The following is a 14624-nucleotide window of genomic DNA, read 5'->3' as shown; positions in this document are numbered from 1 at the left end:
GGAAAGCAAGCAAATTTGTGGAGAAGGTCTCAAAGGACATTAAAGCTTTAATTGATGTTGTCCTAGAGAAAGGTAGAAAGAGGAAGAATGTAGAAGTACACATTGAGGCTATTACTGTAGAATCTGAATCTAAGGATGACACACCATTGACATTTAAGAGGGTTGTTAGGAAGAAAACATAGGAAACTAAGGTTGAAGCTAAAAAGCAACTGGTTAGGAAGGTTACAATAAAAATACCGGCACAAAAGCAAGCACCAAAGGCAACACCTTCAACTGCATCTGGTATTGCAAAGAGGAAGAAGAAGAGTGACATCGGCTTAGCAATTGAATCTGGTAATGTGACTATCATACCACCTAAAACTGTGTAGAATTAGTAGATGAAATCACTAAGGATGGCATGTTGAAGAATGTTCAATTTTATTATGAACACTTAGAGGATGATGAACAAAGAGAGGTAGAGGAAGAAGTCTTATTATACTTGGATATTTATAAGAAAGCCTTAATAAAAATAGAAAATCAAATACCAGTTGAACTGTATAATATGTTAGATGCTAGAATATTGTTAGCTATGCAAGAAGATAAACATATTAAAGTTCAAGAGCTATTATCTATTTGTGTTACTATTGCTCCAGATGAAATGGAAAAGACACTTGAGGTGGCAGATAGAAAAGTTTTCAATAGAAAACATAGAATAACTAGTCTCATGCTAGGAAGAGTAAATGAAATAATAAAGGAGACTCAAAAAAAATGGGTTAAATTCCTTGGAGAGAACAGAGGATTATTTACTTCACTGGAAACCAAGACAAACATTGTAGATACCCTGATTGAAGGAAAAGGAAAGGGGATTATGGGTACTTCACCCTTAGTTTTGAAAAATATTAAGATAGTGGAAAATGAGCCCCCGGTACATACAGATGTACAAACAAATATTGAGATATCGGTTAATACAGAGAGTGAAAAAGTTAATGTTGTACAGGATACTAATATATAGGATAATAGTCCTCCGGATACAAATGTATAGGTTGAGGTTATAGTTCCTATAGAGGAACCAACAGTTACACAGACTGCACCAAGTGGCGAAGCCACCGGTGCAAGTGAGGAGGTTATAAAGGATAAATCTTCAGAAGAGAAGAAAGGGGAATCTGGTAGGGAATCGGTAGTTGGTCCATCATTGTTGTCAATTGACACCTCCCAGGTTGAAAACAAAAACATCATAGAAATGAATCCTACTGAACTCATGATTGATGCAGCACAAAAACTAATGAAGGAGGGATCCATAGATAAAGGGATTATTGATCAATCAATCATTGTTTTACATAGACTGGTCCTAGAGTGAAAGATTAAAAATGAAGCGAGCCCATTCGACAAGCTTAAGATAATTACTGGGCATATTTAAAAGGATTTCCAATCCTTACAGCAGATTTCAAAATGACAAGCACTAGAGAGATTCACTCAGGCTAAGAGAGCTGCATTTGATCAAGTAATTGAATCTGAAAAGATTGATGAGAAGCCGAAACTAATAGAAAATTCTTTGAAGCAATGTACAAATATATATAGGGTATGTTGTAACACTAATATACTTACAGCTAATGTGGATAAGAAGATAAAGGACCTTCGGGAGAAAATTGCAAATATAGCTAATTCTTTTGACGAATTGATTTCATTGACTACATGATGGTCAAATTTTGATTTTGGAGAACCAATTTTTTGTTCTTGAGAAGGAAAGAGACAAAATAATAAGAAGAGCCAGAAGTCTGAGAGTCTTGGAAAGTCCCCGGTTGGATTCACTCAGTGTACATAAGAAAAATGCATGGATATGGTGGGAAAGCCCACACCGACAGAGGTAAATGAGAAAGAGTCATTTGCACATATATTGAGTGGACTTGTATCTATTTCTGGCACATTAAAAACAGGTTGGGATACTTATCTTGAGCTACTGGAGAAGGCTTATCCAGAAATTTTGAAATTTGTTAAGCTCCGGTAAGACATTTTGGGATATTCATTGTACAATTCTTTTTCTTTGACATTCTTTTTAGAATTTTTTATGGCATTGATGTCAAAGGGGGAGTAATATAGATGTGAAAAAGAATAAAAGGAGTTGTATACATTAGGGGGATTTATGGAGTTATAGAAATATGGAGTATTTTGCATTAATGGATATTCAGCTCAGGGGGAGCAGGGCAGGATGAAACCAGCAGATGAAACCTTGACCATTTTTCACATGAGTGTTGCCATCAATGCCAAAGGGGGATATTGTTGGCAATTGACACTCAATTGGTTGGTTTCACTATGTTGTCATTGTTGGCAACATGGTATTGTGTTCTGACTTCATGTTTTTGTTCAGTTGTGTATCGGCACTAACTTCACGGATACTACACCTGCACCGGTAGGACAGAAGGATTTCTTTGGTTACCGGCAATACAAGCTGACATGGTTTAGTAAAGGTAATCGGTATTGTAGGCCGACATATCTTGGATCTGGCATCAACAATTGGTTTTAATATTTATGCATTTATGTTATCTGGCCAACATGTAATTTGATATTGTATATATCTTTGTAAGCCAACATAAGGCATGTAAATTTGTATAGGGTATATAAGTCAATTTGATAGATCATTTCGAAATAGACATGAGATAGGAGATTATGGATATGCTAATGTAATATGATGTGAAATATATCAGAGAGATCATGTATGTGACGAAATTCATGTAAGGGTTATTCCAGTAAAGGGTTTAGGGTTTCAGACCAGAACAAACAAAGCTTAAACCGGGACTGTATTTTGGCATAGAAGATGCTATCTTAGCAGTTCACACTTCTCCGAATTGTAGTTTGGAATTTTATGTAGTTAGTTAGGCTCCTTTTGTGATTGAGCGGTGTGCTCTAAACTATAAGCCTTCTTCCAAGTGGAGGCCCCACATATTTTGTAATCCTTCTTCATATGGCTAGTGGATTGATATTGTGGGTCACAAATCCCACCGTGGTTTTTCCTCTTTGAGGTTTTCCATGTATAAATGTGTGTGTTATGGTTCTCATTTATGTGATTCACTTATTGGTTTCTTTACTTCTATCAAGTCTATATGTATCGGTATACCGATTGGTGTATGCATGTTTAATAAGGTTAAAATAAATCATTTCGGTATAACAATGATTCACCCCCCCAACCCCCTCTCAGTGTTATTGGATTCCAACACACACAACACATCATTAAAGGTGTCATCCCTGATATCAATAGATCTCTTCCCAATTACATTCATAAATGTATGATTGCACATCAAAATAGGTGGAAATTTGCAAGGCTCAAATGATTAGAACATAGACTACAAAGATGCCATATGATGAGAAGCTCTTGAATCTAGAAGCCATCTCCCTAAAGCACAACCTATAGTAGCACAAAGAGATTTTCCTTTGTTATTACTTATCCCAAAAGTGTGACTCTTGTCCTTATCAAATTATACTTGTTTAGAAGAAGAAGCTAAAGTAGGCATTCTAGAAGGCAAACTAATTGTTGGCATTATAACAGACAAAGGGAGATTGTTGGCATTTCAATAAGGATATTGAGAAGGTTGTTGATGATTATGGATATAACTGATTAAGGATGTTTACTGTCTTAATATTATTATTTTGTCATTGATGTCAAGAAATTGATTTTCTAACTCACTATGATGTTGCCATATCTTAAGAAGTATGATTTGGTGAGTATAAAGATGTCGGTAAAAGACACAGAAAGAATGTGATGAATAAGGGGAGGAATAAGTTATTCAATGGGCAACTATTACCGAGTTATACAATGATGAGATCATGATGTTTAGATTGTTTTGATATCTTACATATGTTATTGTTTGTAAGGTTAATACTATACTATGTTACCGAGCAAGGAACCTAGTCAGTAAACCCTAAGGTTATTGCTATCGGTTAATGAAGGAAGAATGTCTACCGAGTGAAGTTTAGTATTTACTGACTTGCAACCGAATAATAACAGAATGCATTAAATGAATAAAAGCGTTATTTAATGAAGGAAGCTGATGAGTTAGTTATGATTAAATGATTGTTACAATGTGCATGAAGTTTGTTAAAGAATCTATGGCAATGGAAAATCAGCAGGAAGATCTACAGCTCAAATTGAACTGAAATACCCCAGCACAAGTTCCAAGAAATGTATGCAAGTTCCAAGGTGGGCTAAAACATTTTCAGATCGAAGGATACATTGAACCTGGTCAAGTTTGAAGATCTGGTGGCTATGATTGATCATGGGAAATGTGATCAAGGAGATTAAGTGGTTGGGAAATTGTTTATAAATAAGGAACTGTTAATAAACAATGTATGCGGGCAAGTGTAAGCACATGGATGCTACATAGTGATTATCGAGCATAGAAGCTTGAAGACCTATTTTGATAACAAAGTATAGAGCCCAGTAGAAGGACAAGATAAGTCCTATGACTAGATTGTACTGAGCAAATAAGAATCTGCTTTAGCATTTTAGATGTGAAGTTGTAGATAGATTTTTATTACTGTTATTTTGTAAAGTGACAGAAAATCTCTTAACCGAGTGGACTTAACAATCTTATTTGTAAAACCCTCTAGCAAGGTGACATTCTGATTGAGTGTTTGAAATCCTTTAACAAGGTCACTTCTAACAAGGTGAAGATCCTAACAGATCTGAGGGAAATCCCTTAACTGGGTCACATCTAGCAATGTGTTTGTAATCTTTAATAGGATTTGCTTTTAACCGAGCATACTCTAGAAGAGTATATTTCTTAGTGGGTCTGAAATGCCACAGTGGTTTTTCCCTATTTGGGTTTCCACGCTAAATCTGGTGTTATGAGTGTTGTGATGTTTATATGCTTATGAGTTTGCATGTTTAGCAGTTTTGGTATATTACCGAAGTATATGTTACCGAAGTTGAATCTGTTGTTTTTATGGAAGATTAAGTTTGTATGATTCACCCCCCCCCCCCTCTAATCTTGTTAGCTTGGCATTTGTACTAAACATTTAGTATCGGAACTATCAATTGGTATCAGAGCTTTGGACTCCAGAAGAAAAAGTTTAAAGGTACTTGAGTCAAAGATCCAAAGTTGTATAAGAGGGATGCACCGAAGTTGAACAAGTCAAGTTTCTCTACATGGTAGAAAAGGATGAAGTTGCACCTATCAGGAGCTAGAGAATATGTTGTATATTATCTAGAGAACGATTTCATCACACCTAGCACCTATCCATTGACAATGGAAGAGATAAAGGCAAAGCAAGAACATATTCAAGCAATGATTGAAATAACATCTGCATTGACCAACTCAGAGTTTAATGATCTAGAAGGCTGCAATGATGCCAAGGCAATGTGGAATAAGCTCATATCTGTGTATGGCGGTGATGAACATGTTCAAAGAGAAAAAGTGGACAGTCTAAGAGGACAACATGAATCTATGAGGATGAATGAAGGTGAGAACATAACCCAGTACAGTACAAGACTAAAGGAGATCAAATCAAAGGAGCAAGAGGAACCATTAAAGAAAAGGATATAACAAGTAAGTTGTTAAGAACCCTTCTACCAGCTTACGCAATCCAAGTCTCTGCAATCAATGAATTGAGGTCTATACCCAATATGCTAGTTTCTTTAGATGATACAATTGTTAAGCTACATGCATTTGAGTTAAGTAATTTTGATAACAGTGGGTCTTCGGTAAATAAAGTTGAATCTACATTTAGTTATTTTCATCTTGGTGAATCTGATGATTACAATGATAGAAAGTATAAGTATTTTGAAGGGGATCACAGTGGAGCAAGTGAAAGATTTCATAAGAACATGGAAGAAATACACAAATTGTATGAGGAAATCAGAAAGCAAGAAGAGTTTGAAGCACTATTAGCCAGAAGGTTACCGAAAGGCAAAGGTAAGTATAAAGGAAAACTACCTTTTAAATGTTTCAATTGTGATAAGATAGGACATATGGCTTCTAACTGTCCTGACAAAGATTCTACTGAAAAGAGAGATTACCGAGATGACAAATAGAAAAATATTTATTGCAGAGGACACTGAGACTTCAGAAGAAGAGATAGAAAGTCATGCTTAATACCTGATGAGGAATCCAATGATGATAAATTAGATGAAACTGATACAGAGGAAGTAGTTTATGTGGCTATCAAAGATGGATCAGACGAAGAAAGGTATGAAGAAAAAGCCCTAATATCTCACATAAATACTAACGATTCTTGGATCATAGATAGTAGATGCTCACATCACATGATAGGTGATAAACACAAGTTTATTATGTTAGAAGATTATGATGGAGGTTATGTAAGATTTGGTAATGATGCACCATGTCCGGTAAAAGGTAAAGGATCTATAACACTTCTTGACAATGTTAAATGTAATGATGTTTATTGGTTTGAAGGATTGAAATACAATTTGTTGAGTGTAGCACAGCTAAACAACACAGGTTACCAAATAGAATTTCAGAAAGGAATTATCAAAGTTCATGACAAGCATGGAAAGTTAGCTGCTACCGGAACACAAACAAAAGGTAACAAATTTCACCTTGACTCAACTCGGAATAAGTGTCTATATGCAAAGATAGATGATACCTAGTTATAGCATAAAGGTTTTGTCATGTAAATTTTGATAATCTGATCAAAATAAGTAAGAAGCACCGAGTAAGAGGTCTACCGAGTTTGGAAAACCTGAGAATGCTATGTGCCAAGGATGCTAGATGGGAAAGATGAGAAGATCAAACTTTACAAGTAAGTCCTACACTTCGAAGGGAATTTTAGATCTTGTGCATACTGATCTTTGTGGTCCTATGAAAATTCAAAGTTATTATGGTGATAAATATTTCATATTATTTGTGAATGATTATTCAAGGATGATGTCAGATATGTTTTTAAAAGAAAAATCAGAAGCTTTTCCAATGTTTAAATGGTACAAGGCAAGAGTTGAAAATGAAACAGGAAGACAACTGAAATTTCTTAGATCAGATAGAGGAGGAGAGTTTACATCTGATGAGTTTAACTTATACTGCAATGATCATGGTATAAAAAGACAAGTCTCTACACCGAGAACTTCACAGCAAAATGGGATAGCTAAGAGAAGAAACAGATCTATTGTGGATTGTGCCAGAACCTTGATGATTGAAAAGAAAGTGTCACAAACATTTTGGAGAGAAGCAATAAGCACAACAGTTTACACCCTGAACCAAGTACAACTGAAGAAAGGAACTTTGAAGACACCATATGAAATCTGGTATGACAAGAAACCTAATGTAAGTTATTTCAAAATCTTTGGAAGTAGATGCTATGTACACAAAGATGATAGAAATGGAAAGTTTGATCAGAAAAGTGAAGAAGGAACATTTCTAGGTTATTCTTCTAGAAGCAAAGCATTTAAATGTCTGATCAAATCATCTAACAAAATAGTAGAAAGTGCAAATGTAAAAATTGATGAATTTACAAAAATAAATGATGAAGGAAATTCCAAAGAACCAGAAGATTATGAAGGATTTGTTTATGTTCAACCGAGAAGTCCTACCGAGAAGACTGCTGAAGGAAATGAAGAGAATATCCAGTTACCGAGTGATGAAGAAGATCATACAGAGCCTACCAAGCCTGTATTAGCCAAATATGTCAGAAGACATCATGCAGAAAGTCAAATTATAGGAGATAAAGATGATCCAGTGATGACAAGGAACAAACTGAGACAGAACACATGTTTGATATCTGAATTCGAACCGAGAATAGCGAAAGAGGCATTTAACAGTGAAGATTGGATAAATGCTATGACAAAAGAGATTGATCAAATCAAGAAGAATGACACATGGACACTGGTCCCAAGACTGAATGACAAAAATGTGATTGGTACAAAGTGGATATTCAAAAACAAGCTGAAAGAAAAAGGTGAGGTCATTAGAAATAAAGCAAGACTAGTTTGCAAAGGTTATGCCCAAGAAGAAGGAATTTATTATGGTGAGACTTTTGCACCTGTGGCAAGACTTGAAGGAGTAAGAACATTACTGGCATATGCTGCTTTCAAAAATTTCAAGGTATATCAAATGGATGTCAAATCTGCATTTCTGAATGGTATATTAGAAGAAGAAGTTTTTATTGAACAACCTGAAGGATTTGTTGAAGACAAGAATAAAGATCAGGTATGTAAATTGAACAAAGCTTCATATAGTCTAAAACAAGCACCTAGAACATGGTATGAAAGATTGCACTCTTATTTAATCAAGATTAGTTTTATAAGGACAAGTGAAAACAACAATATGTACATGAAGAATGATGAAAAATGGAATACTGATCTCAGCCATATTTGTTGATGATATTATCTTTTGTGGGAATGACTCTTTATGCAAGAACTTTGGAAATGAAATAAGCAAAGAATTTGAGATGTCATTAATAAGTGAGATAAATTATTTTATAGGTTTACAGATACTGCAAATCAAAGATGAGATTTTCATTACTCAATCCAAGTACATAAAGGAAATCTTGAAGAAATTTGGAATGGAGGATTCAAAACCAGTAAGTACTCCTATGACTATCAACTATAAACTATCAAAGAATGATGAATCTGCATCTGTTGATGAGACACTTTACCAATCTATGATTGGAAAGTTGCAATATGTTGTTCACAGTAGACCAGACATAGCACATGCAGTAGGTATAGTTGCAAGATTTTTTGCAGATCCCAAGGAAACACACATGACAGCAATCAAGAGAATTTTTCAAATACCTGAAAGGCACTGAAGATTATGGCTTAGTATATCAAAAAGGAAATGTTTTTGATTTAAAAGTTTATACTGATGTTGATTGGGTAGGCAACATTGATGATGGGAAAAGAACAAGTGGATGAGCTTTCTTTTTAGAAGAAAGACTAGTGAGTTGGCTCAGCAAGAAACAAGGATGTGTTTCGCAGTCAACATCAGAAGTTGAATATGTTGCTGCAGCATTGAATTGTACCAATATAGCATGGATCAAACAACTATTGGAAGGCATAAATGAGAAAGTTACCAAGCCAGTAATCTGTGACAATACTAGTGCCATTAACATTTCAAAGAATCTTATTATGCACTCTAAGACAAAGCACATCTCTATCAAATATCATTATCTTAGAGAAGAAGTTCAAGAGAAGAAAGTGGTGTTGGAATATGTTAACACAAAGGAACAAATAGTAGATATCTTCACCAAGCCACTGCCAAGGGACACTTTTGAGTATCTCATAAGCAAGTTAGGGGTCCTACCCCTATCTTCTATTCACTGATCGAGTTCAGTGAAAGCATCAATTCGATGACTCTGCAGAATATCTTTTAGGAGTTGATGTTGATTTACACACTTTAGGAGGTTTTCTAAAGGTGTGCAGGAAACAATACAGGGAATAGGAATTGTAGACAAAATGCTCTGACCGAGACTATGTTGACACATAACAATAAGGAATTCACTTCTCAGCGGAAGAAATCATGTTTTAGCTCTTTACTTTTTGGCTTTATTGTCAAAGGGGGAGATGACTGAAGAAAAGGGGAGAAGACTAATGTATGGGGGAGAAATCTAATGACAGGAGGAGAGCATTTCAGAATCTCACAGCAATCTGAATCTGAATCAATTAGGTCAAATCAATTGGTTTTGCCATCAATGCCAAAGGGGGAGATTGTTGGCATTATAACAGATAAAGGGAGATTGTTGGCATTTCAATAAGGATATTGAGAAGGTTGTTGATGATTATGGATATAAGTGATTAAGAATGTTTAGTGTCTTAATATTATTATTTTGTCATTGATGTCAAGAAATTGATTTTCTAATTCAGTATGATGTTGCCATATCTTAAGAAGTATGATTTGGTGAGTATAAAGATGTCGGTAAAAGACACAGAAAGAATGTGATGAATAAGGGGAGGAATAAGTTATTCAATGGGAAACTATTACCGAGTTAGACAATGATGAGATCATGATGTTTAGGTTGTTTTGATATCCTACATATGTTATTGTTTGTAAGGTTAATACTATACTATGTTACCGAGCAAGGAGCCTAGTCGGTAAACCCTAAGGAACCTAGTCGGTAAACCCTAAGGTTATTGCTATCGGTTAATGAAGGCAGAATGTCTACCGAGTGAAGTTTAGTATTTACTGAGTTGCAACCGAGTAATAACAGAATGCATTGAATGAATAAAAGTGTTATTTAATGAAGGAAGCTGATGAGTTGGTTATGATTAAATGATTGTTACGACGTGCATGAAGTTTGTTAAAGAATCTATGGCAATGGAAAATCGGCAGGAAGATCTACAGATCAGATTGAATCGCAATACCCCAACACAAGTTCCAAGAAATGTATGCAAGTTCCAAGGCGGGGTAAAACATTTTCAGATCGAAGGATACATTGAACCTGGTCAAGTTTGAAGATCTGATGGCTATGATTGATCATGGGAAATGTGATCAAGGAGATTAAGTGGTTGGCAAATTGTTTATAAATAAGGAACTGTTGATAAACAATGTATGCGGGCAAGTGTAAGCACAAGGATGCTACATAGTGATTACCGAGCACAGAAGCTTGAAGACCTATTTTGATAACAGAGTATAGAGCCTAGCAGAAGGACAAGATAAGTCCTATGACTAGATTGTATTGAGCAAATAAGAATCTGCTTTAGCATTTTAGATGTGAAGTTGCAAATAGATTTTTATTATTGTTATTTTGTAAAGTGACAGAAAATCTCTTGACTGAGTGGACTTAACAGTCTTATTTGTAAAACCCTCTAGCAAGGTGACATTCTAATTGAGTGTTTGAAATCCTTTAACAAGGTCACTTCTAACAAGGTGAAGATCCTAACAGATCTGAGGGAAATCCCTTAATTGGGTCACATCTAGCAATGTGTTTGTAATCTTTAACAGGCTTTGCTTTTAACCGAGCATACTCTAGAAGAGTATATTTCTTAGTGGGTCCGAAATCCCACAGTGGTTTTTCCCTATTTGGGTTTCCACGTTAAATCTGGTGTTATGAGTGTTGTGATGTTTATATGCTTATGAGTTTGCATGTTTAGCAGTTTTGGTATATTACCGAAGTATATGTTACCGAGGTTGAATCTGTTGTTTTTATGGAAGATTAAGTTTGTATGATTCACCCCCCCCCCCTCTCATCTTGTTAGCTTGGCATCTGTACTAAACATTTAGTATCAGAACTATCACTAATTCTATTCTTCTCAAGAAAATGTTTCATTTCATCAATATCCTTCTTAAACAATGGTATTCTTCATGTCCCATTTTCTTGGAAGTAGGTTTCTCCTTCTTAAATGATTGCTCCTTAGGAGAGGGAGGGGATTCTAATTCTTTGTTTAGCTTCTTCTTTTTCTTCTTTTGCTTCTTATCAAGATTTCTTATTTCTTTCTTTACCTTAGGCGCAATCGACACCAATGCTTAGTGTGTAGAAGACTTGATTAGACCCATGTGAATTAAATTTTCTTCCTCTTTGATTAGGAGATTTTCAAAATCACCAAACTTAGGATCAACATATGTATTAAAGCCATCAACAAACACTAAATACTTAGGACTCGGGTTGGATAACACATTAAGTACCAATTGTAAATCCTCTTTTTAAATATTGCATTCTTTTAGTTGTGTTCTTAATTGCTTTATTTTAGAGATATAGTATTGGATGTGGTCCAAACTTCGTAGATCAAGATTCATCAAATCATTATCAATTTGATATCCCCTAATGTTACTAGTTTAAACATATAATCTTTCATAATTCTCCCATGCCTCATTAGGTTTTTTATATGATTCAATATGAAACTACAAATCAAATGATACTAACGAAAATATACATCCAAGTGTTTTCTCCTTGGCAATCTCTCATTTTGATAATACATTAGGATTAGTTGCTTGGGAAATTATTTCCTTTAGATACCCAAGATAACTCTTTCCCATGAGATAATTTCATATTGATTTCTTTCATGATGCATAATTATGTGATGTTAGGAGCTCAATTTGAGATTTACCCATCATTTGAACACAAAAAAAAATGCAAAAGAATGCAATTTACCATTGCAAGGTTACCCCCCAAATTCACTCAATCAAAGAGCCTCCCCAGAAACAATGATTGGGAACTTTTACTTAGTGTAATTACAATGGCCACCTAGAAAAAAAAGGTAAAGTTTACTTCTGAATTTATTGATTACAATTGCCACAATTAGGCTATATTAGACTTAAATCAATATCCAAAAGACCAAACTATGACCTATGCATTACATTTGCCAAAAATAAGCTAAATAAGGAAATGTACTGAAAGTAAGATTTTTTATCACAATGACTATAAATTGATAGCACCACTTTGAAATATAGGAAAAATTATGCAATTTCAAAAAAAATTGCACTTGAAAAGGAACCCATATGAGCTTGAACAAAGCCTCCAAATTTGGAAAAATATGCATTACATAAAAAAAATTTAAATCTCTGTACAAAAATCACAAAACACTTGCACCACTGTGAAGAGTGTGGAATTTTATCCCAAATCAAAAAATATTGCTTGCAAAAAGAAGCCTAAATGATTGAGATATTGGTGTTTGAAAATTTATGTTTAATTATGATGCTTGTATCATTGTGCCACCTCTAAACTTAAAATGATTGTAGATTTGGCCTCTAGATTCTGATTTGGATGAAATAAAAGCCAAATTTGACTTTCTCAAACCTTCTAAATCCAATGGTAACCTCATATTTGAACCACCAATCTCTTATTTTTACTTGCAATACAAAGCCACAAAAATAAAACCCAAAAATGCACCGAAAATCTCTCAAAAAGACTAACCAATGGTACTCTAAAAGCTCTTATACCATGTAAGATTTGGATATGAAGGTAGCCACCCAAGATATAGAGGTATAATAGAAATCACAAGAACAAGATAGAATCAATATGACAAGAATAAATTGTATTCCTATCAATAATGCAATAGAATGGATGACAGTACATTGGAGACCCCTCAAGTGGTTAAATAGGCCAAGGTAAAACATAGGAGTGCATAAGATTACGACAAGTATTGTAATCTTATGAAATGGTACATAAATTGACAACTTATCACTTGCCTAAGGTGGAAAAGTTATAGTATGATATGTCCACTAAAGGTGGATCACCCACCTAAACTAGAAAAGTGATAATATGACAAAACCATGAAAGGTGGAAGTTCCACATGAGGTGGAAAGTGGTAAAGTGATAAAACCACTAAAACTAACCTAGGTGAAAATCTAACAAGGTACAACACCTTAATTACACCAATAAAATTCATCCACAATCTTTTTTTTTTCTCAAAATATTTCCCAAAGTAAAAACCATAAAATTCTATCAAATAAATAAATAAAAATAAAAATTAAATTAAATTAAAAATTAAAAAAAATTAAAAAAATTTTTAAAAAAAAAAAATATTGAATTATTGAATTTTTAAAATAAAAATTTCAAAAAATGATAATACCCTTATGATCCTACGATGAACAACATCACTATTTTGAGGTTAATTTCACATTTCAAATTTTTATAAATTATTTTGCAATAGTGGGGACACATTGGATATTTTCAAATAAAGTAAACAATAATTTAATAAAATACATGAATTCAATCTAAAATAAAAGTCATATGCTCCCATATGGGCAAGCATGGCAAGCATTTAAAGAAAGAATTTAAGCATGAAGAAAAGGAAAAATTATCTCAAGTATGACTCACAAAATTTACCAATTTTCCTCCAAATTGAAGGTGCAATATAAATGAAAATTAATACTACATTCAATCATGTTCCTTAAAATCCAATTTTCTTTATGAATCCAACAACAAGCCAATCCATTCCTTTTTTTCAATTATGTTCCTTAAAATCCAATTTTCTTTATGAATCCAACAACAAGCCAATCCATTCCTTTTTTTCAATTTGAGAAAAAAAAAAAAAAAAAAGGCCAAAATTGAGAGAATCGTAAAAAATAGACTATTGTTTTTCCTTTATGCCTATTACATTTTTTAGTTTTCATTTTACTTTTATTTCTTTTTCTTTATTGTTCCTTTTTTCACCAAAATATAATTTTACCATAAATCAAAATGCTTAATTTATTTCTTTTTCAAATGCAAATAAAATAATATCATTTAATTTCTTTCTCAAAACTTATATAATTCAATTTAACTTTTTTAAATTAATTTTTTTTGTCGGTTATAATTAATTAATTACAACAATTTAAATATCATTTTGAATGCATATTAAATTGCATTTCCCCCTTTTTTTCTTTCTCAATCTTCACAATCCTTGATTCATCAAGCATCATGAACACATAAGATTTACTTTTGAAATACAATAACACGCATACAAAAAAAAAATAACCACAATATAAATCATACATTTTTTGTTTTTCACAATGCACCGAATCCAAAATTGCTATCAATTCATATACAAAACTATAAGAGATAATATGGTCCATTTCATACTTAAATTGAGTGCAATAGTGACTACTAACTCATTATCCAAAAGTGACATCTGTAATACCCTAAAAATGGTCATCTAAACCGTGGGCTTGTAATCTCGACTACATCACCAAGGTCCTAACCAATGGCAAATTAAATCAATCCAGAACACCTAATTAATTAATTCTCAGTCATCAATGTCACGTGGAAAATAAATCATTCTATAT

This window comes from Cryptomeria japonica, chromosome 1, assembly GCF_030272615.1.
Source record: "Cryptomeria japonica chromosome 1, Sugi_1.0, whole genome shotgun sequence".
Lineage (NCBI taxonomy): Eukaryota > Viridiplantae > Streptophyta > Pinopsida > Cupressales > Cupressaceae > Cryptomeria > Cryptomeria japonica.
The sequence above is the reverse complement of the archived record's forward strand: the minus strand, read 5'-3'. Positions refer to the sequence as shown.